At 46.6% G+C, this 27,500-nt stretch overlaps 1 protein-coding gene across 2 annotated transcripts in view; it reads left to right on the top strand.

The window, feature by feature from the left end:
• The window catches only part of LOC139388269 (tripartite motif containing 3b), a 146,145-nt gene that overhangs the window by 21,047 nt on the left and 97,598 nt on the right, over positions 1–27,500 (top strand). Inside the window, exon 1 of one of the 2 annotated variants that reach the window (XM_071134827.1) lies at positions 14,731–14,931. The exons of the other annotated variant lie outside the window; for it this stretch is intronic. The gene's annotated coding sequence lies outside the window, so the exon portion shown is untranslated. Of the gene's footprint in view, positions 1–14,730; positions 14,932–27,500 lie in introns of those variants that run through there. 2 annotated transcript variants of the gene reach the window in all.

Genomic DNA, 27,500 nt, shown 5'->3' with positions numbered 1-27,500 from the left:
CTCGCTATTCGCATTGAGCGACGGGTTGATCTTCGTCACCGAGCTCGTGGAAAGGAGCTCGCGCTCTCCGTCGCCTCCCTCTCCGCATCACTACCATCTTCCTCTGCCGGCTCGGGTGCTGAGCCCATGCAGCTGGGAGGTATCCGCATCTCGACTAAGGAGAGGGAACGGAGAATCACCAACCGCCTCTGTCTCTATTGCGGTTCCGCTGGTCATTTTGTCACTTCATGTCCAGTAAAAGGCCAGAGCTCGTCAGTAAGCGGAGGGCTACTGGTGAGCGCTACTACTCCTGTCTCTCCTTCAAGATCCTGCACTACCTTGTCGGTCCATCTACGCTGGACCGGTTCGTCAGCTTCCTGCAGTGCCTTAATAGACTCTGGGGCGGAGGGCTGTTTTATGGACGAGACCTGGGCTCGGGAACATGACATTCCTCTCAGACAGTTAAAGGAGCCCACGGCCTTGTTCGCCCTGGATGGTAGTCCTCTCCCCAGGATTCAGCGTGAGACGCTACCTTTAACCCTCACTGTTTCTGGTAATCATAGTGAAACCATTTCTTTTTTAATTTTTCGTTCACCTTTTACACCTGTTGTTTTGGGCCATCCCTGGCTAGTTTGTCATAATCCTTCCATTAATTGGTCTAGTAATTCTATTCTCTCCTGGAACGTCTCTTGTCATGTGAAATGTTTAATGTCTGCTATCCCTCCTGTTTCCTCTGTCTCTTCTTCACAGGAGGAGCCTGGTGATTTGACAGGGGTGCCGGAGGAATATCACGATCTGCGCACGGTGTTCAGTCGGTCCAGGGCCACCTCTCTTCCTCCACACCGGTCGTATGATTGTAGTATTGATCTCCTTCCGGGAACCACCCCCCCCCGGGGTAGACTATACTCTCTGTCGGCTCCCGAACGTAAGGCTCTCGAAGATTATTTGTCTGTAGCTCTTGACGCCGGTACCATAGTCCCCTCCTCCTCTCCCGCCGGAGCGGGGTTTTTTTTTGTCAAGAAGAAGGACGGGTCTCTGCGCCCCTGCATAGATTATCGAGGGCTGAATGACATAACAGTGAAGAATCGTTATCCGCTTCCTCTTATGTCTTCAGCCTTCGAGATCCTGCAGGGAGCCAGGTTTTTCACTAAGTTGGACCTTCGTAACGCTTACCATCTCGTGCGCATCAGGGAGGGGGACGAGTGGAAGACGGCGTTTAACACTCCGTTAGGGCACTTTGAATACCGGGTTCTCCCTTTCGGCCTCGCTAACGCTCCAGCTGTCTTTCAGGCATTAGTCAATGATGTCCTGAGAGACATGCTGAACATCTTTGTTTTCGTTTACCTTGACGATATCCTGATTTTTTCACCGTCACTCCAGATTCATGTTCAGCACGTTCGACGTGTCCTCCAGCGCCTTTTAGAGAATTGTCTTTTTGTGAAGGCTGAGAAGTGCACTTTTCATGCCTCCTCCGTCACATTTCTCGGTTCTGTTATTTCCGCTGAAGGCATTAAGATGGATCCCGCTAAGGTCCAAGCTGTCATTGATTGGCCCGTCCCTAAGTCACGCGTCGAGCTGCAGCGCTTTCTCGGCTTCGCGAACTTCTATCGTCGTTTCATCCGTAATTTCGGTCAGGTGGCAGCTCCTCTCACAGCCCTTACTTCTGTCAAGACGTGCTTTAAGTGGTCCGTTTCCGCCCAGGGAGCTTTTGATCTCCTCAAGAATCGTTTTACATCCGCTCCTATCCTTGTTACACCTGACGTCTCTAGACAGTTCGTTGTCGAGGTTGACGCGTCAGAGGTGGGCGTGGGAGCCATCCTTTCTCAGCGCTCCCTCTCTGACGACAAGGTCCACCCATGCGCGTATTTTTCTCATCGCCTGTCGCCGTCGGAACGTAACTATGATGTGGGTAACCGCGAACTGCTCGCCATCCGGTTAGCCCTAGGCGAATGGCGACAGTGGTTGGAGGGGGCGACCGTTCCTTTTGTCGTTTGGACTGACCATAGGAACCTTGAGTACATCCGTTCTGCCAAACGACTTAATGCGCGTCAGGCGCGTTGGGCGCTGTTTTTCGCTCGTTTCGAGTTCGTGATTTCTTATCGTCCGGGCTCTAAGAACACCAAGCCTGATGCTTTGTCTCGTCTCTTCAGTTCTTCAGTAGCCTCCACTGACCCCGAGGGGATTCTCCCTGAGGGGCGTGTTGTCGGGTTGACTGTCTGGGGAATTGAGAGGCAGGTAAAACAAGCGCTCACTCACACTCCGTCGCCGCGCGCTTGTCCTAGGAACCTTCTTTTCGTTCCCGTTCCTACTCGTCTGGCCGTTCTTCAGTGGGCTCACTCTGCCAAGTTAGCCGGCCACCCTGGCGTTCGGGGTACGCTTGCTTCCATTCGCCAGCGTTTTTGGTGGCCCACCCGGGAGCATGACACGCGTCGTTTCGTGGCTGCTTGTTCGGTCTGCGCGCAGACTAAGTCCGGTAACTCTCCTCCTGCCGGCCGTCTCAGGCCGCTTCCTATTCCCTCTCGACCGTGGTCTCACATCGCCTTAGATTTTGTCACCGGACTGCCTTCGTCAGCGGGGAAGACTGTTATTCTTACGGTTGTCGATAGGTTCTCTAAGGCGGCTCATTTCATTCCCCTTGCTAAGCTTCCTTCTGCTAAAGAGACGGCACAAATCATCATCGAGAATGTTTTCAGAATTCATGGCCTTCCGTCAGACGTCGTTTCGGACAGAGGTCCGCAATTCACGTCTCAATTTTGGAGGGAGTTTTGCCGTTTGATTGGGGCTTCCGTCAGTCTCTCTTCCGGCTTTCACCCCCAGTCTAACGGTCAAGCAGAACGGGCCAATCAGACTATTGGTCGCATCTTACGCAGTCTTTCTTTTCGTAACCCTGCGTCTTGGTCAGAACAGCTCCCCTGGGCAGAATACGCCCACAACTCGCTTCCTTCGTCTGCGACCGGGCTATCTCCTTTTCAGAGTAGCCTCGGGTACCAGCCTCCGCTGTTCTCATCTCAGTTCGCCGAGTCCAGCGTCCCCTCCGCTCAGGCTTTTGTCCAACGTTGCGAGCGCACCTGGAAGAGGGTCAGGTCTGCACTTTGCCGTTATAGGACGCAGACTGTGAGGGCTGCTAATAAGCGTAGAACTAAGAGTCCTAGATATTGTCGCGGTCAGAGAGTTTGGCTCTCCACTCAGAACCTTCCCCTTAAGACGGCTTCTCGCAAGTTGACCCCGCGGTTCATTGGTCCGTTCCGTATTTCTCGGGTCATTAATCCTGTCGCAGTTCGACTTCTTCTTCCGCGATACCTTCGTCGCGTCCACCCGGTCTTCCATGTCTCCTGCATCAAGCCCGTCCTTCGCGCCCCCGCTCGTCTTCCCCCCCCCCCCCCCATCCTTGTCGAGGGCGCACCCATCTACAGGGTCCGTAGAATTTTGGACATGCGTCCTCGGGGCCGTGGTCACCAGTACCTCGTAGATTGGGAGGGGTACGGTCCTGAGGAGAGGAGTTGGGTTCCCTCTCGGGACGTGCTGGACCGTGCGCTGATCGAGGATTTCCTCCGTTGCCGCCAGGTTTCCTCCTCGAGTGCGCCAGGAGGCGCTCGGTGAGTGGGGGGGTACTGTCATGTACTGTCATGTTGTGTCTTGTCTCTGTCCTTTCCCTTCACCCTGTCTCCCTCTGCTGGTCGTTGTTAGGTTACCTTTTCTCCCCCGCTTTCCCCCAGCTGTTCCTTGTCTCCTCTGACTACACATTCACCCCGTTTCCCACCTGTTCCCTTTTTCCCTCTGATTAGGTCCCTATATCTCTCTCTGTTTCTGTTCCTGTCCTTGTCGGATTCTTGTTTGTTGTGTTTCATGCCTGAGCCAGACTATCGTCATGTTTGCTGTAACCTTGTCCTGTCCTGTCGGAATCTGCCGGTCTATCTGAGCCTACCTATGTTTAGTTATTAAAGAAGCTCTGTTTAAGTTAGTTCGCTTTTGGGTCCTCATTCACTCACCCTAACACACTCTCTCAATTTAATTCAATTCAAAGAGCTTGATTGGGCCAGAGGGTTGTGGGTTCGCAGACCACAATTGACAAGATATCTTCTTTATAGTAAAATCATTGCATTAATCTATCATCTGCATTTGCAGGTACAATTTCACGCAATTGTACGCCATTGCATATATTAGCGGATTCTTTAATTTAATACCACACAAATTCCTGAAATTGCAGCCGCAATTCAACGGCTCAGAGACGAGGTATGTAGCAGGGTCTACAGTCAATCACGGATTACAAAAAGAAAACCAGCCCCGTCGCGGACCAGGATGTCTTGCTCCCAGACAGACTAAACAGCGTCTTTGCTCGCTTTGAGGACAATACAGTGACACTGACACGGCCCCGCTACCAAAACCTGCGGACTCTCCTTCACTGCAGCCGGCGCGAGTAAAACATTTAAACGTGTTAACCCCGCAAGGCTGCAGGCCCAGACAGCATCCCCAGCCGCGTCCTCAGAGCATGTGCAGACCAGCTGGCTGGTGTGTTTACGGACATATTCAATCAATCCTTATCCCAGTCAGCTGTTCCCACGTGCTTCAAGAGGGCCAGCATTGTTCCTGTTCCCAAGAAAGCTAAGGTAACTGAGCTAAACGATTACCGCCCCGTAGCACTCACGTCCGTCATCATGAAGTGCATTGAGAGACTAGTCAAGGACCATATCACCTCCACCCTACCTGACACCCTAAACCCGCCCCAATAGGTCCACAGATGACGCAATCGCAACCACACTGCACACTGCCCTAACCCATCTGGACAAGAGGAATACCTATGTGAGAATGCTGTTCATTGACTACAGCTCAGCATTTAACAACATAGTACCCTCCAAAGTCGTCATCAAGCTCGAGACCCTGGGCCTCGACTCCGCCCTGTGCAACTGGGTACTGGACTTCCTGACGGGCCGCCCCCAGGTGGTGAGGGTAGGTAACAACATCTCCACCCCGCTGATTCTCAACACTGGGGCCCCACAAGGGTGCGTTCTCAGCCCTCTCCTGTACTCCCTGTTCACCCACGACTGCATGGCCATGCACGCAACGAGACGGCCTACAGGGAGGAGGTGAGGGCCCTCGGAGTGTGGTGTCAGGAAAATAACCTCACACTCAACGTCAACAAAACAAAAAAGATGATCGTGGACTTCTGGAAACAGCAGAGGGAGCACCCCCCTATCCACATCGACGGGACAGTAGTGGAGAGGGTAGTCAGTTTTAAGTTCCTCGGCGTACACATCACGGACAAACTGAATTGGTCCACCCACAATGACAGCGTGGTGAAGAAGGCGCAGCAGCGCCTCTTCAACCTCAAGAGGCTGAAGAAATGCAGCTTGTCACCAAAAGCACTCACAAACTTTTACAGATGCACAATCTAGAGCATCCTGTCGGGCTGTATCACTGCCTGGTACGGCAACTGCTCCGTCGACAACCTTAAGGCTCTCCAGAGGGTAGTGAGGTCTGCACAACGCATCACCGGGGGCAAAATACCTGCCCTCCAGGACACCTACACCACCCGATGTCACAGGAAGGCCATAAAGATCATCAAGGACAACAACCACCCGAGCCACTGCCTGTTCACCCCGCTTTCATCCAGAAGGCGAGGTCAGTGCAGGTGCATCAAAGCAGGGACAGAGAGACTGAAAAACAGCTTCTACCTCAAGGCCATCAGACTGTTAAAAACAGCTACCACTAACATTGAGTGGCTGCTGCCAACATACTGACTCAACTCCAGCCACTTTAATAATGGAATAATTGATGTAAAAATGTATCACTAGCCACTTTAAACAATGCCACTTAATATAATGTTTACATACCCTACATTACTCATCTCATATGTATATACTGTACTCGATACCATCTACTGCATCTTGCCTATGCTGTTCTGTCCCATCACTCATTCATATATCTTTATGCACGTATTCTTTATCCATTTACACTTGTGTGTATAAGGTAGTAGTTGTGGAATTGTTAGGTTAGATTACTTGTTGGATATTACTGCATTGTCGGAACTAGAAGCACAAGCATTTCACTACACTCGCATTAACATCTACTAACCATGTGTATGTGACAAATCAAATTTCATTTGACTAGAATGGACAGAGAGACAGGCCTATGTGTTCATCTTATCGTATTTCTCCAAATCCAAATCAGTGTGTCTTGTTTGCAACGAAACTGTCCCCGTTTGCAAATAATTCAATCTGAGATGTCATTAGGAATCTGAGCATGGTACTTTCAAATGTTAAGACTACATTTCCACCCCAGACAGAGTAGGTCTACCTTTCCACCCCAGACAGAGTAGGGCCTACCTTTCCATCCCAGACAGAGTAGACCGACCTTTCCACCCCAGACAGAGTAGGGCCTACCTTTCCACCCCAGACAGAGTAGCCCTACCTTTCCACCCCAGACAGAGTAGACCTACCTTTCCACCTCAGACAGAGTAGGCCTACCTTTCCACCCCAGACAGAGTAGGGCCTACCTTTCCACCCCAGACAGAGGAGACCTACCTTTCCATCCCAGACAGAGTAGGGCCTACCTTTCCACCCCAGACAGAGTAGGGCCTACCTTTCCACCCCAGACAGAGTAGGACCTACCTTTCCACCCCAGACAGAGTAGGGCCTACCTTTCCACCCCAGACAGAGTAGCCCTACCTTTCCACCCCAGACAGAGTAGGCCTACATTTCCACCCCAGACAGAGTAGGCCTACCTTTCCACCCCAGACAGAGTAGGGCCTACCTTTCCACCCCAGACAGAGTAGCCCTACCTTTCCACCCCAGACAGAGTAGGGCCTACCTTTCCACCCCAGACAGAGTAGCCCTACCTTTCCACCCCAGACAGAGTAGGGCCTACCTTTCCACCCCAGACAGAGTAGACCTACCTTTCCACCCCAGACAGAGTAGACCTACCTTTCCACCCCAGACAGAGTAGGGCCTACCTTTCCATCCCAGACAGAGTAGGGCCTACCTTTCCACCCCAGACAGAGTAGACCTACCTTTCCACCCCAGACAGAGTAGGGCCTACCTTTCCACCCCAGACAGAGTAGGGCCTACCTTTCCACCCCAGACAGAGTAGGCCTACCTTTCCACCCCAGACAGAGTAGGCCTACCTTTCCACCCCAGACAGAGTAGGCCTACCTTTCCAACCCAGACAGAGTAGGGGCCTACCTTTCCACCCCAGACAGAGTAGTCCTACCTTTCCACCCCAGACAGAGTAGGCATACCGACACAGCAAAATGTCAGCTTTCACTGCTTGCTGCTCTTCTTCCGTGGCTTAACCCAACAAGAGAAGGTCACAAGTGTTTCCCCTAAAAACTGTCTGGGTTTAAACATATTCTATTGTACAGAACGTTAATAGCTTAATCAATTGATAGTGACAGAATTAGATTACCTTCCCAAGCAAAGTCAGCCTCTGAATGTCAAAGAAACTAAAACAATGATATCCACATATGCATGATATCCACATATGCATGATATCCACATATGCATGTTTTTCCCAGTTATTTTACAGCTTGTTTCTAGCATAAAGCATTGCAGACCAAAGCTCTCTTCTTCTAAATTTTAAACTGACAAGGGGTAGTCTTGTACTTTTTTGCCATTTTCTTTAATAAAATGTAGGCCTATGGCATACACTCTCATACACTATCATACACTCTCATACCCTCTCATACACTCTCATACACTCTCATACACTCTCATACACTCTCATACCCTCTCATACACTCTCATACACTCTCATATACTCTAATTTTCTCTCATACCCACTCATACGCGCTCGTACTTTCGATTAACCTCTAATACCCTCTCATACCCGCTCATACCCTCTCATACCCGCTCATACCCGCTCATACCCACTCATACTCTCTCATACCCGCTCATACCCGCTCATACTCTCTCATAACCTCTCGTACTCTTTCATACCCGCTCATACTTTCTCATAACCTCTCGTACTCTCTCATACCCGCTCATACTCTCTCATACCCGCTCATACTCTCTCATAACCTCTTGTACCCTCTCATACCCTCTCATACTCTCTCATATCCGCTCATACCCTCTCATACCCGCTCATACTCGCTCATACCCGCTCATACTCTCTCATACCCTCTCATACTCTCTCATACCCGCTCATACCCTCTCATACCCGCTCATACCCTCTCATACCCTCTCATACCCTCGCATACTCTCTCATACCCGCTCATACTCTCTCATACCCTCTCATACCTGCTCATACTCTCTCATACCCTCTCATACCCTCTCATACTCTCTCATACCCGCTCATACCCTCTCATACCCTCTCATACCCTCTCATACTCTCTCATAACCTCTCGTACTCTCTCATACCCTCTCATACCCTCTCATACCCGCTCATACCCTCTCATACCCTCTCATACCCACTCATACCCGCTCATACTCTCTCATACCCACTCATACCCTCTCATACCCGCTCATACCCGCTCATACTCTCTCATACCCGCTCATACCCTCTCATACCCTCTCATTCCCGCTCATACTCTCTCATACCCTCTCATACCCTCTCATACTCTCTCATACTCTCTCATACCCTCTCATACCCACTCATACCCACTCATACCCGCTCATACTCGCTCATTCCCTCTCATACCCTCTCATACACTCTCATACCCGCTCATACCCGCTCATACTCTCTCATACCCTCTCATACTCTCTCATAACCTCTCGTACTCTCATACCCTCTCATACTCTCTCATACCCGCTCATACCCTCTCATACCCGCTCATACCCTCTCATACTCGCTTCACTGACAATGTTGTAGGATAATTCAAGAGTGCATGTTGGGTGGAGGAATTGACCAACAAACAGCCTTATAGCCTAATGTCACCTGTCAAACAGGTAGGACTACCTCTTATTTCTTAACTGCCACTGTAGTCCTACACAGCACAGCCATTGGTTTGGCAGGACACAAAAAAAAAGGTTTAGATCAGCAAGAGCTAAGCAGGCCGGGGCTCAGGGTTGGAATATCCATTGCGGTGTGTAATGCAGCCTAGTTTAATTTACACCATTTACACCAGCTTTCTTAAAAGTATAACTTTACTCTGTGCTTCTCCAAACATGCACTTCAGAGCCTCTATATCCTATAGGCTGTGGGTCATGTGATTGAGACCACATTAAAATCCTATAGGCTGTGGGTCATGTGATTGAGACCACATTACATATCCTATAGGCTGTGGGTCATGTGATTGAGACCACATTAAAAATCCTATAGGCTGTGGATCATGTGATTGAGACCACATTACATATCCTATAGGCTGTGGGTCATGTGATTGAGACCACATTAAAAATCCTATAGGCTGTGGGTCATGTGATTGAGACCACATTAAATATCCTATAGGCTGTGGATCATGTGATTGAGACCACATTACATATACTATAGGCTGTGGGTCATGTGATTGAGACCACATTCCATATCCTATAGGCTGTGGATCATGTGAGTGAGACCACATGACATATCCTATAGGCTGTGGGTCATGTGATTGAGTCCACATTAAAAATCCTATAGGCTGTGGGTCATGTGATTGAGACAACATTACATATCCTATAGGCTGTGGGTCATGTGATTGAGACCACATTACATATCCTATAGGCTGTGGGTCATGTGATTGAGACCACATTAATTAGCCTATAGGCTGTGGGTCATGTGATTGAGACCACATTAAAAATCCTATAGGCTGTGGATCATGTGATTGAGACAACATTACATATCCTATAGGCTGTGGGATCATGTGATTGAGACCACATGAAATAGCTTATAGGCTGTGGGATCATGTGATTGAGACCACATTACATATCCTATAGGCTGTGGGTCATGTGATTGAGACCACATTACATATCCTATAGGCTGTGGGATCATGTGATTGAGACCACATTAAATAGCCTATAGGCTGTGGATCATGTGATTGAGACCACATTAAATAGCCTATAGGCTGTGGGATCATGTGATTGAGACCACATTACATATCCTATAGGCTGTGGGATCATGTGATTGAGACCACATTAAACAGCCTATAGGTGCATTTGATAATACATACCGAGAGGAGATTCAAAGATGAGAGGCAGCATCGGGCACACATCAATATACATTCTGTACAAAGCATTAAGGACACCTGCTCTTTCCATGACATAGTCTGACCAGGTGAAAGCTGTGATCCCTTATTGATGTCAGCTGTAAAATCCTCTTCAGTCAGTGTAGATGAAGGGGAGGAGGCAGGTTAAAGAAGGATTTTAAAATCTTGAGACAATTGAGACATGGATTGTGTGTGACATTCAGAGGGTGAACGGGCAAGACAAAATATATAAGTGCCTTTGAAAAGGGTACGGTAGGAGATGCCATGTTACTTCAGAATGCAGAGTCTCAATTTGGTGTTTGTCCCATTTTGTGAATTCTTGGTTGGTGAGCAGACCCCAGACCTCACAACAATAAATGGCAATGGGCTCTATAACTGATTCAAGTATTTTTAGCCAGATCCTAAATGGGAGGTCGGATTTTATGCCCCTTTTGGTGGCGTAGAAGGCCCTTCTTGCCTTGTCTCTCAGCTCATTCACAGCTTTGAAGAAGTTACCTGTGCCGCTGATATTTAGGCCGAGGTATGTATAGTTTTTTGTGCACTAGGGCAACGGTGTCTAGATGGAATTTGTATTTGTGGTCCTGGTGACTGGACCTTGTTTGGACACCATTATTTTTTGTCTTACTGAGATTTACTGTCGGTGCCGAGGTCTGACAGAAACTGTGCAGAAGATCTAGCTGATGTAGGCCCTCATTGGTTGGGGACATTGGTTGGGGACAGAAGCACCAGATCATCAGCAAATTGTAGACATTTGACTTCATAGTCTCGTAGGGTGAGGCCAGATGCTGCGGACTGTTCTAGTGCCCTTGGCAATTTGTTTATATAAATGTTGAAGAGGGTGGGGCTCAAGCTGCATCCCTGTCTCACCCCCTGGCCCTGTGGAAAGAAATCGGTGGGATTTGTTTGGCAAATTGAACCGCACACGTGTACATGGATTTTATAATGTCGTATGTTTTTCCCCCCAAAACCACTTTCCATCAATTTGTATAGCAGACCCTCATGTCAAATTGAGTCAAAAGCTTTTTTGAAACCAACAAAGCATGAGAAGACTTTGCCTTTGTTTTGGTTAGTTTGTTTATAAACGATGGTGTGCATGGTGAATACATCGTCTGTCGTATGGTAATTAGGTAAAAAGCCAATTTGACATTTGCTCAGTACATTGTTTTCACTGAGGAAATGTACAAGTCTGCTATTAATGATAACACAGAGGATTTTCCAAAGGTTTACTTATATCCCATGGTAGTTATTGGGGTCAAATATGTTTCCACTTTTGTGGATTGGGGTGATCAGTCGTTGGTTCCAAATATTGGGGAAGATGCCAGAGCTGAGTATCGTGTTAAGGAGTTTAAGTATGGACAATTGGAATTTGTGGCCTGTATATTTTGTCATTTCATTTAGGTACCATCAACACCACAGGCCTTTATGGGTTAGGGGGTTTGTATTTTGTATTGTAGTTCATTACATGTAATTGGATAATGCAGTGGGTTCTGGTAGTCTTTAATAGATTTTAAGATTTCTATTTGATCATGTAAATATTTTTGCTGATTATTCTTTGTTATAGAGCCAAAAAGATTGGAGAAGTGGTTTATTGTAAGGGTAATTGACGGCAGCGAAGTCATACGCAGGAGAGCAGAACTGGGTAACAACCGGAGCAGTTTAATATATATATATATATATATAACCACCAGCATCCAAGCACCTGCAACAAACAATACCACACAAAGACATGAGGGGGAACAGAGGGTTAAATACACAACACGTAATGAGGGAATTAAAACCAGGTGTGTAGGAAAACAAGACAAAACAAATGGAAAATGAAAAATAGATCGGCGATGGCGGGAAGACCGCCGAACACCGCCCGAACAAGGAGAGGAACCGACTTCGGGAGAAGTCGTGACATTTATCCATCCATCTCATCACATCTCCCTTTTCCAGTGGTGTAAAGTACTTAAATAGTACTTTGAAGTATTTTTACTTAAGTCGTTTTTTGGGGTACCTGTACTTTACTATTTCTATTTTTGAAAACTTTTACTTTTAATTCACTACATTCCTAAACAAAATAATGTCATTTTTACTCCATGCATTTTCACTGACACCCAAAAGTACTTGTTATGTTTTTTATGCTTAGCAGGACAGGAAAATGGTCCTATTCACACACTTATCAAGAGAACATCCCTGGTCATCCCTACTGCCTCTGATCTGGAGGACTCACTAAACAGAGAACATCCCTGGTCATCCTTACTGCCTCTGATCTGGAGGACTCACTAAACAGAGAACATCCCTGGTCATCCTTACTGCCTCTGATCTGGAGGACTCACTAAACAGAGAACATCCCTGGTCATCCCTACTGCCTCTGATCTGGAGGACTCACTAAACAGAGAACAACCCTGGTCATCCCTACTGCCTCTGATCTGGAGGACTCACTAAACAGAGAACAACCCTGGTCATCCCTACTGCCTCTGATCTGGAGGACTCACTAAACAGAGAACAACCCTGGTCATCCCTACTGCCTCTGTTCTGACAGAGTCACTAAACAGAGAACAACCCTGGCCATCCCTACTGCCTCTGATCTGGAGGACTCACTAAACAGAGAACAACCCTGGTCATCCCTACTGCCTCTGTTCTGACAGAGTCACTAAACAGAGAACAACCCTGGCCATCCCTACTGCCTCTGATCTGGAGGACTCACTAAACAGAGAACAACCCTGGTCATCCCTACTGCCTCTGATCTGGAGGACTCACTAAACAGAGAACAACCCTGGTCATCCCTACTGCCTCTGATCTGGTGGACTCACTAAACAGAGAACAACCCTGGTCATCCCTACTGCCTCTGTTCTGACAGAGTCACTAAACAGAGAACAACCCTGGCCATCCCTACTGCCTCTGATCTGGAGGACTCACTAAACAGAGAACAACCCTGGTCATCCCTACTGCCTCTGATCTGGAGGACTCACTAAACAGAGAACAACCCTGGTCATCCCTACTGCCTCTGTTCTGACAGAGTCACTAAACACAAATGCTTCATTTGTAAATTATGTCTCAGTGTTGGAGTGTTGGAGTGTGCCCCTGGCTATCCGTAAATTAAAAATAAAAACAAGAAAATGGTGCTGTCTGATTTTCTTAATATAAGGAATTTCAAAAGATTTTAAACTTTTACTTTAATTAATTTATTATACTTAAGTATATTTTTAGCAATTTCATTTACTTTTGATACTGAAGTGTATTTAAAACCAAATAGTTTTAGACTTTTACTTAAGGAGTATTTCACTGAGTTACTCACTTTTTACTTGAGTTATTTTCTATTGAAGTCTCTTTTGCTTTTACTCAAGTAATTGTGTCCTTTTTCCACCTCTGCTGTTTTGGATACGTCTTTGTGTTGTTGTTTGTTGTTGTTGTTGTGTTCCAATTTTCCCAGAAGTGCTTTGATTCTATCGATGCTATCTGGGCCCAAAAAAGGGTTCTTCGGCTCTGACGTGCTGTTCCTTCTTCTTTCGTAGTGTATTTCTGTATTGTTTTAGTGATTCACCATAGTGAAGACTCAGGTTTTCTGGGTCTCTATGTTTTTGGTTGGACAGGTTTCTTAATTTCTTTCTTAGGTTTTAGCATTTTTCATCAAACCATTTGTCATTATTGTTAATTTTCTTAGGTTGTCTGCTTGACATTTTTAGAAAAAATGTAAAAAAAAACATTTTCTTATGTTGTCCGCTCAACATTGTTTATATTTGATAGAGAAGCTGAAAGGTCAAATATATTGTTTAGGTTTTCTACTGCTGAGTTTACACCTTCACTATTACAGTGAAACGCTTTGTCTGAAGTTGTCTAAAAGGGATTGAATTAGTTGTTGGCTAATCATTTTTTGTAGGTTTCTACATGTTTTAATATTGTGCAGTTCCTTTGGCTTTGATGCCTCAAGATTGAGTATTGCTCTGTTCAAGTAGACTGTGATTTTGCTGGATTCTGATAGAGGAGTCAGTAGGCTGACTGTGAATGCTCTGAGAGACTCTGGGTTTAGGTCGGTGATAAAGTAGTCTACAGTACTGCTGCCAAGGGATGAGCTGTAGGTGTACCAACCGTAGGAGTCCCCTCAAAGCCTACCATTGACTATGTACAGACCCAGCATGCGACAGAGCTGCAGGAGTTGTCACCTAATTTTGGTTGTTTTGTAGCGTCTAGGGGGGAATATTGGTGAGGGAATGTTGTCACCTCCAGGTAGGTGTGCGACCCCATGTGCTGAGAGGTTCAGGTTCCTGTCCAGTTCTGGCATTTAGGTCTCCTCAGACTAGTACATGTCCCCGAGTCTGGAAGTGGTTGATCTCCCTCTCTCTCTCTCCTTCTCTGTCTCTCTCTCTCTCTCTGCCTCCCTTTCTCTCTCTCTCTCTCTCTCTGCCTAGACCCCCGCTCTCTCTCTCTTGCTCTCTCGTTCTGTCTCTCTCTCTTTCTCTCTCTGCCTCCTTCTCTCTATATCACTCTGCTGCTAGTTCTCCTCTCTCATATCATTGGATAATCTTGCCCCTTCCCACTTTCAGCTCAGCGAATGAGCTTGCACAATCTCTCTCTCTCGCTCTCTCTCCCTGCCTCTCTTTTTTTTGTACAGATACATGCACTCAATCCAGATCACGATCTCACAACACCCTAGTGCTGCCTCCCTGACAGTATGACTTCTCTCTCTCTCCTTCCTTCTTTCTTACATTCTCTCTATATTTATTCTGTACGTGTGATTTCTCCTCTGTCTCTGTGTGCGATGTTGGCTGGTTCTCTGTATGGATATCTCCCCTCGTGGGGGAAAACACTGATTCCACGCTGAACAGCTTTCTTCTTCTCTTCATCTCTAGTTCTCTCACGTGAGTACCTTGTCCTCTCTACCATATCCGTCGTTGTGTGTGTGTTCTCTGTCTTTCACAAGTACCTTCTCTGTCCTATCTGTCTCTCTCTCCCCGTCTCAAGTGAGTAGCTCCTCCTTCTCTGTCCTTTCTGTTGTTGAGTCTCCTCCCAACGTCTCTCTAGAGAGAGGAGAGGAGAGTAGGGGGCTAGAGAGAGGAGAGGGCTAGAGAGAGGAGAGGAGAGGGCTAGAGAGAGGAGAGGTGAGGGCTAGAGAGAGGAGAGGAGAGGTGAGGTGAGGAGGGGGCTAGAGAGAGGAGAGGAAAATAGGGGGCTAGAAAGAACAGAGGAGAGGTGAGGAGGGGGCTAGAGAGAGGAGAGGTGAGTAGGGGGCTAGAGTGAGGAGAGGGCTAGGGAGAGGAGTGGAGAGGACAGGAGAGGTGAAGAGGGGGCTAGAGAGAGGAGAGGAGGGGGCTAGAGAGATGAGGATAGGTGAGGAGGGGGCTAGAGAGAAGAGAGGAGAGTAGGGGGCTAGAGAGAGGATATGATAGGAGAGGAGAGGAGAGGAGAGGAGAGGAGAGGAGAGGAGAGGAGAGGGCTAGAGTGAGGAGTGGAGAGGTGAGGAGGGGCCTAGAGAGAGGAAAGGAGAGGAGGGAGCTAGAGGGAGGAGAGTGATAGAGGGGAGGGATAGAGGGAGGAGAGGGACAGAGGAGAGGGATAGAGAGATGAGAGGGGAGGGATAGAGATAGGAGAGGGATAGAGGACATGCTGAGAGCCTATACGATCAACTGTAGATAACCAGTAGGGAGATTGGTGATGATCATGCTCAATAGTAGACAGAAACAGGGAAGGCTGGTGATGATAGTGACGTGTGTGTGGTCATCAAGTTGCACATATAACATAGTTAAAGCAGAGCATGTCTTCTCTAAGAGAACTGGTGGAACTAGTGACATCATGAAGTTGGCAGGACATGAGAAAGGAGCGGGAGAGGGCCCTGGCTCCTCCTCTCTCTGACGCTACCGAGGTAACACAGAGCGCAATAGACAGTGTCACATGTTCTGGATGTAGATCTAGGACGACATAGACTAGATCAGCCCATGTGTCTAATCTAACGATGCTGTGATGCTGCTCCAGGGCCTTTATTGTCACGTTGAAGTCCTATTCACTGGAGCAAACACTACACGCTTAGACTACACGCTTAGACTACACGCTTAGACTTCCCTTCACTTCCTGCCGCCTCTACACTCTAACCACTAGGCTACCCTGCCGCCCCGATGACAACGGTGGTGAGGATGGCCAGTGGCGCTGATTTCCCACTACTGTGGATTTCGTCTTTCAAGTAAACGTTTTAAACTTCTTCGACAAAAAATCCTTTTTTTTTTAAACAGCTGAAGCAAGTCACACAATTTTTCTTCATTAAAAAAATGTACCATATTCCAGAGATACACAGAACCAGAATGTCAAGGACAGACAGAGAAGTTTGTTTGATGCTCGTTAGTACGTATGCCTACATGTGAGGAAGTGTGCAGTTAATGTGACACATTCCTCGTAACATTAGCTGACATTTTTTTTTTAAGCTTTTTATTTAACTAGGCAAGTCAGCTAAGAATAAATTCTTATTTCCAATGACAGCCTACCGGGGAACAGTGTGTTAACTGCCTCGTTCAGGGACAGAAAGAGAGATTTTTACCTTGTCAGCTCAGGGATTCGATCGAGCAACCTTTCGGTTCCAACGCTCTAACCACTAGGCTACCTGTCTCTAACCACTAGGCTACCTACCTCTAACCACTAGGCTACCTACCTCTAACCACTAGGCTACCTACCTCTAACCACTAGGCTACCTGTCTCTAACCACTAGGCAACCTGTCTCTAACCACTAGGCTACCTGTCTCTAACCACTAGGCTACCTGTCTCTAACCACTAGGCTACCTGTCTCTAACCACTAGGCTACCTGTCTCTAACCACTAGGCTACCTGTCTCTAACCACTAGGCTGCCTGTCTCTAACCACTAGGCTACCTGTCTCTAACCACTAGGCTACCTGTCTCTAACCACTAGGCTGCCTGTCTCTAACCACTAGGCTGCCTGTCTCTAACCACTAGGCTACCTGTCTCTAACCACTAGGCTACCTGTCTCTAACCACTAGGCTGCCTGTCTCTAACCACTAGGCTACCTGTCTCTAACCACTAGGCTACCTGTCTCTAACCACTAGGCTGCCTGTCTCTAACCACTAGGCTACCTGCCTCTAACCACTAGGCTACCTGTCTCTAACCACTAGGCTACCTGCCTCTAACCACTAGGCTACCTGCCTCTAACCACTAGGCTACCTGTCTCTAACCACTAGGCTACCTGCCTCTAACCACTAGGCTACCTACCTCTAACCACTAGGCTACCTGTCTCTAACCACTAGGCTACCTGTCTCTAACCACTAGGCTACCTGTCTCTAACCACTAGGCTACCTGCCTCTAACCACTAGGCTACCTGTCTCTAACCACTAGGCTACCTGCCTCTAACCACTAGGCTACCTACCTCTAACCACTAGGCTACCTGCCATGTCTTTGTGAGACGCAGAGTAGGTGAATGGATGATCTCCGCATGTGTGGTTCCCACCGTGAAGCATGGAGGTGGAGGTGTTGGTGTAGGGTTGCTTTGCTGGTGGGAAAAATGGATAACTTAAGTATGATCCCCAATTAGAGACAACGATAATCAGCTGCCTCTAATTGGGAACCATACCAAGCACACCAACATAGAAATAGGAAAACTAGAACCCTGACCTACAACACCATAGAGAACCAAGGGCTCTCTATTGTCAGGGCGTGTTTAACACTTTTTTTGGTTACTACATGATTCCATATGTGTTATTTCATAGTTTTGATGTCTTCACTATTATTTTTCGATGTATAAAATAGTAAAAATAAAGAAAAACGCTTGAATGAGTAGGTGTATCCAAACATTTGACTGGTACTGTATGTCTATGTGATATCTGTATTATAAGGTTTTATTTATCATTATATTCATCATTACTTTGTCATTATGCTAGGTAGTTTTGTGTCACCCTGAGGACATTGTTATAACTTCTTATGTACTTTGAAAATGTCTTACGTAGATTCTCCACGGGATTCAGAGTTCTAATCTATTTTGGGAACTTTAACTTGAGCGGATGATTAGTGGGGAAAATTAACTGAAGTGATTTCTGCTCTGTGTGTCCATTCCTGTCCTCTCATCACAAGTTACAGATTAATTTACTGTTGAGAGATCAGAGAGAGTGAGAAAGAGAGAGAGGGAGAGTGAGAAAGAGAGAGAGAGAGGGGAGATGGAGAGAGAGTTGAGAGGGTTGGGGGAGGGAGGAGAGAGAAAGTGAGGTCGAAAGAGAGAGGGAGGGAGATAGATAGATAGATAGAAAGAGAAAGAGGGAGGGAAATGGAGGGAGAGGGAGGTAGAAAGAGAGAGAAGGAGGGAAGTAAAGAGTTGAGAGGCTGAGGAGAGGAGAGGAGAAAGATAGGGAGGTAGAAAGAGAGAGAGAGAGAGGGTGGGGGGAAGAGAGAGTGAGAGGGAGCTAGAGGGAAAGAGATAGAGATGGAGATAGAGATAGGGAAAGAGAGAGAGGGAGGGAGCTAGAGATAGGGAGGGGGAGGGACAAATAGCAAGTGAGAGACAATAAAAAGAGAAAATATGAGAAAGAACAAAAAAGAGAAGGGAGAGAGAGAATGTGGAAGAAAGAGAGAGAAAACACCAAAGACAGTCCTTAACTGATTCTGTGTGTATTGGACAGTAGTTCCAGGTTGGTGTAGCCTATCAGACCAAAGACAGTCCTTAACTGATTCTGTGTGTATTGGACAGTAGTTCCTGGTTGGTGTAGCCTATCAGACCAAAGACAGTCCTTAACTGATTCTGTGTGTATTGGACAGTAGTTCCTGGTCTATCTTGGTTGGTGTAGCCTTCAGACAAACATCTATTCAGTCTTTCCCTATAAAAAGGGCAGCAGATGGAGTCATCCAGTCGGGATGACTCTCTGAAACCAGGACATGTGAATTATTCATCATCCAAAACCGGAAAACACTCAAACACACATAGGATGAGTACCAAAATGGCCCCTTTTACCTATTTGGTGCACTACTTTAGATTTGACCCAGGACCCTATAGGATGTCATTTGGAACACGGTCATACTGTATTTAGGATGTCATTTGGAACATGGTCATACTGTATTTAGGATGTCATTTGGAACACGGTCATACTGTATTTAGGATGTCATTTGGAACACGGTCATACTGTATTTAGGATGTCATTTGGAACACGGTCATACTGTATTTAGGATGTCATTTGGAACACGGTCATACTGTATTTAGGATGTCATTTGGAACACGGTCATACTGTATTTAGGATGTCATTTGGAACACGATCATACTGTATTTAGGATGTCATTTGGAATACGGTCATACTGTATTTAGGATGTCATTTGGAACACGGTCATACTGTATTTAGGATGTCATTTGGAACACGGTCATACTGTATTTAGGATGTCATTTGGAACACGGTCATACTGTATTTAGGATGTCATTTGGAACACGGTCATACTGTATTTAGGATGTCATTTGAAACACGGCTATACTGTATTTAGGATGTCATTTGGAACACGGTCATACTGTATTTAGGATGTCATTTGGAACACGGCGATACTGTATTTAGGATGTCATTTGGAACACGGCGATACTGTATTTAGGATGTCATTTGGAACACGGCGATACTGTATTTAGGATGTCATTTGGAACACGGTCATACTGTATTTAGGATGTCATTTGGAACACGGCGATACTGTATTTAGGATGTCATTTGGAACACGGAGATACTGTATTTAGGATGTCATTTGGAACACGGCGATACTGTATTTACGATGTCATTTGGAACACGGAGATACTGTATTTAGGATGTCATTTGGAACACGCTCATACTGTATTTAGGATGTCATTTGGAACACGGAGATACTGTATTTAGGATGTCATTTGGAACACGTTCATACTGTATTTAGGATGTCATTTGGAACACGTCATACTGTATTTAGGATGTCATTTGGAACACGGAGATACTGTATTTAGGATGTCATTTGGAACACGCTCATACTGTATTTAGGATGTCATTTGGAACACGGAGATACTGTATTTAGGATGTCATTTGGAACACGGTCATACTGTATTTAGGATGTCATTTGGAACACGGCGATACTGTATTTAGGATGTCATTTGGAACACGGTCATACTGTATTTAGGATGTCATTTGGACACGGCGATACTGTATTTAGGATGTCATTTGGAACACGTCATACTGTATTTAGGATGTCATTTGGAACACGGAGATACTGTATTTAGGATGTCATTTGGAACACGCTCATACTGTATTTAGGATGTCATTTGGAACACGGAGATACTGTATTTAGGATGTCATTTGGAACACGTTCATACTGTATTTAGGATGTCATTTGGAACACGGTCATACTGTTTTTAGGATGTCATTTGGAACACGGTCATACTGTCTTTAGGATGTCATTTGGAACACGGTCAGACTGTATTTAGGATGTCATTTGGAACACGGTCATACTGTATTTAGGATGTCATTTGGAACACGGTCATACTGTATTTAGGATGTCATTTGGAACACGGTCATACTGTATTTAGGATGTCATTTGGAACACGGAGATACTGTATTTAGGATGTCATTTGGAACACGGTCAGACTGTATTTAGGATGTCATTTGGAACACGGTCATACTGTATTTAGGATGTCATTTGGAACACGGTCATACTGTATTTAGGATGTCATTTGGAACACGGTCATACTGTATTTAGGATGTCATTTGGAACACGGTCATACTGTATTTAGGATGTCATTTGGAACACGGTCATACTGTATTTAGGATGTCATTTGGAACACGGTCATACTGTATTTAGGATGTCATTTGGAACACGGTCATACTTTTTTTAGGATGTCATTTGGAACACGGTCATACTGTATTTAGGATGTCATTTGGAACACGGAAATACTCTATTTAGGATGTCATTTGGAACACGGTCAGACTGTATTTAGGATGTCATTTGTAACACGGTCATAATGTATTTAGGATGTCATTTGGAACACGGAGATACTGTATTTTGTTTCAATGTTTCACAGAAGCCTGTTTGGTTTGCCAACATACTGTTTATGGTCTGTCTATTTATAAAATAGAAGAAAAGTGAAACCTGTTTATTGTCTTTCTATTTATTTCAAAATGATTTGGAAACAACAACAACAAAAATATATTTTTTTTTATGCAATTCCCACATGTGTATATATTGAAATTAGCATTCATTTAATCTCAATTAATGTTTCCACCATCTCCTGGTTGTTCACATTCTACTGTAACTCCGTGTCAAGTGTATTAGTCATATTTACAGGCTACACTGTCCAAATGAATGCTTACTAGCATGTTCCTTTAGGACAATGCAACAACAATAAGAACTAATGAAAGATAAGACTATGAACATAAAGTAAATGAATCAGTAGAATAGAATACACATTGTAGCATAAGTATAATACAGGAAGACACCATTTATAGTTCAATATTTACACATGTTTATTATATTTACACATGTTTATTATATTTATATTTACACGTGTATCAGGAAAGGGGGATTTTTGGGGAACAAGTGTTTAAATTGTTCAGTATTTAGCAATAATATCCAGAGTCTGGTAGCAACAGTTGTGATGTTTGTGTGTGTGTGTGTGTGTGTGTGTGTGTGTGTGTGTGTGTGTGTGTGTGTATCATCGTCTATGCGGTTTAGTTTGGTTTCTGGATTTCAGCCAATCTGAATGCGTGTGTGTGAGCAGTTTTATTTCTAAACATCTATTAAACTTATATTTTCTCTCGTTTTAAATTAAGTTCAGCACAGTTTTGTTATCTCATTTTATATATTGGGCCACTGACTACAGTATTTTATTTACAGTGTGTGTGGATGAGTGCATGGTGGGCTAATAGCTAGCTAGCTAGCTAGAATTAGCAGAAAGTCCGTCGGCTACAAACTTGCTAGATAACTAGCTAGCAAGATGATGAAGAAATAATGTAATTCACCATCACCACGCGGTAACTAACGTTACCCTATACTCCTGCCAGTGTCAGCCAGAGACATGTATTTAGCTTGCTTGCTAGCTAAATGTTTAGTGTCGTCACTAGCATAACAGGCTAGCTAGCTTAATTCCAGCAGGCTTGCCATGGCATTGGCTACTAATCTAGCTAGCTAACCAAACAAATCAGATAGGCTTGATAGGATGTAGCTAAACTCAGCAAGAAAAGAAATGTCCTCTCACTGTCAACTGCGTTTATTTTCAGCAAACTTAACATGTGTAAATATTTCCATGAACATAACAAGATTCTACAACTGAGACATAAACTGAACAAGTTCCACAGACATGTGACTAACAGAAATTGAATAATGTGTCCCTGAACAAAGGGGGGGTCAAAATCAAAAGTAAGAGTCAGTATCTGGTGTGGCCACCAGCTGCATTAAGTACTGCAGTGCATCTCCTCCTCATGGACTGCACCAGATTTGCCAGTTCTTGCTGTGAGATGTTACCCCACTCTTCCACCAAGGCACCTGCAAGTTCCCGGACATTTCTGGGGGTAATGGCCCTAGCCCTCACCCTCCGATCCATCAGGTCCCAGATGTGCTCAATGGGATTGACATTAGCTAGGTTGCATTCGAGGGCTGACTCTGTTCTCATGAAGTTTATTGTGTAGCGCAAAAAATAAATGAATTATCTAGCTATGGTGGTAAGCACACACACACACACACACACACACACACACACACACACACACACACACACACACACACACACACACACACACACACACACACACACACACATACACACACACACACACACACACCTGGAAAGGCCTGTGTGGTATCCAAACATAGCTTGTAGCTAGTTTTATTTATTTATTTTACGCTTTTATTTCTTTAACCTTATTAACCTTATTTAACTAGTCAGTTAAGACTACAGGAACTCAAATCCTTCTGTTCACCTGATTTAGAATTCCTCACAATCAAATGTAGACCGCATTATCTACCAAGAGAATTCTCTTCGATTATAATCACAGCCGTATATATACCCCCCCCCAAGCAGACACATCGATGGCTCTGAACGAACTTTATTTAACTCTCTGCAAACTGGAAACGATTTATCCGGAGGCTGCATTCATTGTAGCTGGGGATTTTAACAAGGCTAATCTGAAAACAAGACTCCCCAAATTTTATCAGCATATCGATTGCGCAACCAGGGGTGGAAAGACCTTGGATCATTGTTACTCTAACTTCCGCGACGCATATAAGGCCCTGCCCCGTCCCCCTTTCGGAAAAGCTGACCACGACTCCATTTTGTTGATCCCTGCCTACAGACAGAAACTAAAACAAGAGGCTCCCACGCTGAGGTCTGTCCAACGCTGGTCCGACCAAGCTGACTCCACACTCCAAGACTGCTTCCATCACGTGGACTGGGAGATGTTTCGTATTGCGTCAGATAACAACATTGACGAATACGCTGATTCGGTGTGCGAGTTCATTAGAACGTGCGTTGAAGATGTCGTTCCCATAGCAACGATTAAAACATTCCCTAACCAGAAACCGTGGATTGATGGCAGCATTCGTGTGAAACTGAAAGCGCGAACCACTGCTTTTAATCAGGGCAAGGTGTCTGGTAACATGACCGAATACAAACAGTGCAGCTATTCCCTCCGCAAGGCTATCAAACAAGCTAAGCGCCAGTACAGAGACAAAGTAGAATCTCAATTCAACGGCTCAGACACAAGAGGCATGTGGCAGGGTCTACAGTCAATCACGGACTACAGGAAGAAATCCAGCCCAGTCACGGACCAGGATGTCTTGCTCCCAGGCAGACTAAATCACTTTTTTGCCCGCTTTGAGGACAATACAGTGCCACTGACACGGCCTGCAACGAAAACATGCGGTCTCTCCTTCACTGCAGCCGAGGTGAGTAAGACATTTAAACGTGTTAACCCTCGCAAGGCTGCAGGCCCAGACGGCATCCCCAGCCGCGCCCTCAGAGCATGCGCAGACCAGCTGGCCGGTGTGTTTACGGACATATTCAATCAATCCCTATACCAGTCTGCTGTTCCCACATGCTTCAAGAGGGCCACCATTGTTCCTGTTCCCAAGAAAGCTAAGGTAACTGAGCTAAACGACTACCGCCCCGTAGCACTCACATCCGTCATCATGAAGTGCTTTGAGAGACTAGTCAAGGACCATATCACCTCCACCCTACCTGACACCCTAGACCCACTCCAATTTGCTTACCGCCCAAATAGGTCCACAGACGATGCAATCTCAACCACACTGCACACTGTCCTAACCCATCTGGACAAGAGGAATACCTATGTGAGAATGCTGTTCATCGACTACAGCTCGGCATTCAACACCATAGTACCCTCCAAGCTCGTCATCAAGCTCGAGACCCTGGGTCTCGACCCCGCCCTGTGCAACTGGGTACTGGACTTCCTGGAGGGCCGCCCCCAGGTGGTGAGGGTAGGCAACAACATCTCCTCCCCGCTGATCCTCAACACTGGGGCCCCACAAGGGTGCGTTCTGAGCCCTCTCCTGTACTCCCTGTTCACCCACGACTGCGTGGCCACGCACGCCTCCAACTCAATCATCAAGTTTGCGGACGACACAACAGTGGTAGGCTTGATTACCAACAACGACGAGACGGCCTACAGGGAGGAGGTGAGGGCCCTCGGAGTGTGGTGTCAGGAAAATAACCTCACACTCAACGTCAACAAAACTAAGGAGATGATTGTGGACTTCAGGAAACAGCAGAGGGAACACCCCCCTATCCACATCGATGGAACAGTAGTGGAGAGGGTAGCAAGTTTTAAGTTCCTCGGCATACACATCACAGACAAACTGAATTGGTCCACTCACACAGACAGCATCGTGAAGAAGGCACAGCAGCGCCTCTTCAACCTCAGGAGGCTGAAGAAATTCGGCTTGTCACCAAAAGCACTCACAAACTTCTACAGATGCACAATCGAGAGCATCCTGGCGGGCTGTATCACCGCCTGGTATGGCAACTGCACCGCCCTCAACCGTAAGGCTCTCCAGAGGGTAGTGAGGTCTGCACAACGCATCACCGGGGGCAAACTACCTGCCCTCCAGGACACCTACACCACCCGATGTCAGAGGAAGGCCATAAAGATCATCAAGGACATCAACCACCCGAGCCACTGCCTGTTCACCCCGCTATCATCCAGAAGGCGAGGTCAGTACAGGTGCATCAAAGCTGGGACCGAGAGACTGAAAAACAGCTTCTATCTCAAGGCCATCAGACTGTTAAACAGCCACCACTAACACTGAGTGGCTGCTGCCAACACACTGACACTGACTCAACTCCAGCCACTTTAATAATGGGAATTGATGGGAAATGATGTAAATATATCACTAGCCACTTTAAACAATGCTACTTTATATAATGTTACTTACCCTACATTATTCATCTCATATGCATACGTATATACTGTACTCTATATCATCGACTGTATCCTTATGTAATACATGTATCACTAGCCACTTTAAACTATGCCACTTTGTTTACATACTCATCTCATTTGTACATACTGTACTCGATACCATCTACTGTATCTTGCCTATGCTGCTCTGTACCATCACTCATTCATATATCCTTATGTACATATTCTTTATCCCCTTACACTGTGTACAAGACAGTAGTTTTGGAATTGTTAGTTAGATTACTTGTTATTACTGCATTGTCGGAACTAGAAGCACAAGCATTTCGCTACACTCGCATTAACATCTGCTAACCATGTGTATGTGACAAATAAAATTTGATTTGATTTGAAAAAAAGAACAAATTCTTATTTACAATGACGGACTACACCGGCTGAACCTGGACGACGCTGGGCCAATTGTGAGCCGCCCTATGGGACTCCTAATCACGGAGGACGCTGGGCCAATTGTGAGCCGCCCTATGGGACTCCCAATCACGGAGGACGCTGGGCCAATTGTGAGCCGCCCTATGGGACTCCCAATCACGGAGGATGCTGGATGTGATACAGCTTGGATAGTGTTCTATGTGGATGTATTTTAGGCTCAAACCGTTGTTCATTCATAGTTATTTATAGACAAAGACTATTTCTGGATCATCTCTTCATCCTGTGGCGCATGCTTTGTTGGCTGAGAGAATGGGAGAGAGGGGGGAGAGAGAAGGAGAATGCGGAGGGAGAGAGGGCGAGGGGGGGATAGAGAAAGGGGGCAGAGAAAGAAGGAGGGAGAGGGGAGAGGGAGAGTTGGTGGGGGGGAAAGAGGGAAATGGGGAGGGAGAGGGGAGTTGGAGAGAGAGAGGGAAAGGGGGAGGGAGAGGGGAGAGAGAGTGCGAGGGGGGAGAGAGGGGAGTTGGAGAGAGAAAAGGAAAGGGGGAGGGAGAGAGAGTGCGAGGGGGGAGAGAGGGGAGTTGGAGAGAGGAAAGGGGGAGGGAGAGGGGAGAGAGAGTGCGAGGGGGGAGAGAGGGGAGTTGGAGAGAGGAAAGGGGGAGGGAGAGGGGAGAGAGAGAGAGTGTGAGGGGGAAGAGAGGGGAGTTGGAGAGAGGAAAGGGGGAGGGAGAGGGGAGAGAGAGTGCGAGGGGGGAGAGAGGGGAGTTGGAGAGAGGAAGGGGGAGGGAGAGGGGAGAGAGAGTGCGAGGGGGGAGAGAGGGGAGTTGGAGAGAGGAAAGGGGGAGGGAGAGGGGAGAGAGAGTGCAAGGGGGGAGAGAGGGGAGTTGGAGAGAGGGAAAGGGGGAGGGAGAGGGGAGAGAGAGTGCGAGGGGGGAGAGAGGGGGGCGAGAAAGGGAGAGGTACAGCAGTGAAAGGGTTAGTTCTTTCTAGGAGTGAGGGGTGGGGGGAGTAGGAAGAGGTAGTAGAGCGAGAGAGATGGCGAGAGAAAGAGGGTGAGGGGGGAGATCGAGGGGAGAGAGAGTGCGAGAGAGGGGGAAGAGAGCACAGTAGCACCTGCATCTCTCTCTCTCTCGCTCTCTCTGTATGTCTCTTTTGCATGTACAGTATGTGTTAGTGTGTCCATACTATGCGCTGTGACACATCTCCTGCTTACCTTGGTGTGTACCCCGACAGTCTTGCTGAGGCTCGTTACCACTGAACACAAGTTGAATGAAGGGAGGGACTGTTGGGCAAGTAGCAGGCGATGCCTCTGTCAACGTCAGAGATGTTTTCACCCTTTCTTTTCTGGTCTCTCCATTCTGCATATCTCTGCATCTTCCTCTCTCTCACATCCTCCTCTTCCTCCTCCTCTTCCTCCTCCTCTTCCTCCCTCTCTTTCTCCCTCTCTCCCCTACCCAGTCACCCTCCACATTGTGTTGACTAAGAGAAATTACAAGGGCGCGTGCTCAGCCCCCTCCTGTACTCCCTGTTCACCCATGACTGCGTGGCCACGCCTCCAACTCAATCATCAAGTTTGCAGACGACACAACAGTGGTAGGCTTGATTACCAACAATGACGAGACGGCCTACAGGGAGGAAGTGAGGGCCCTCTGAGTGTGGTG

This window comes from Oncorhynchus clarkii, chromosome 29, assembly GCF_045791955.1.
Source record: "Oncorhynchus clarkii lewisi isolate Uvic-CL-2024 chromosome 29, UVic_Ocla_1.0, whole genome shotgun sequence".
Classification (NCBI taxonomy): domain Eukaryota; kingdom Metazoa; phylum Chordata; class Actinopteri; order Salmoniformes; family Salmonidae; genus Oncorhynchus; species Oncorhynchus clarkii.
Note: the sequence above shows the minus strand (reverse complement) of the source record. Positions and strands in the feature narration are given on the sequence as shown.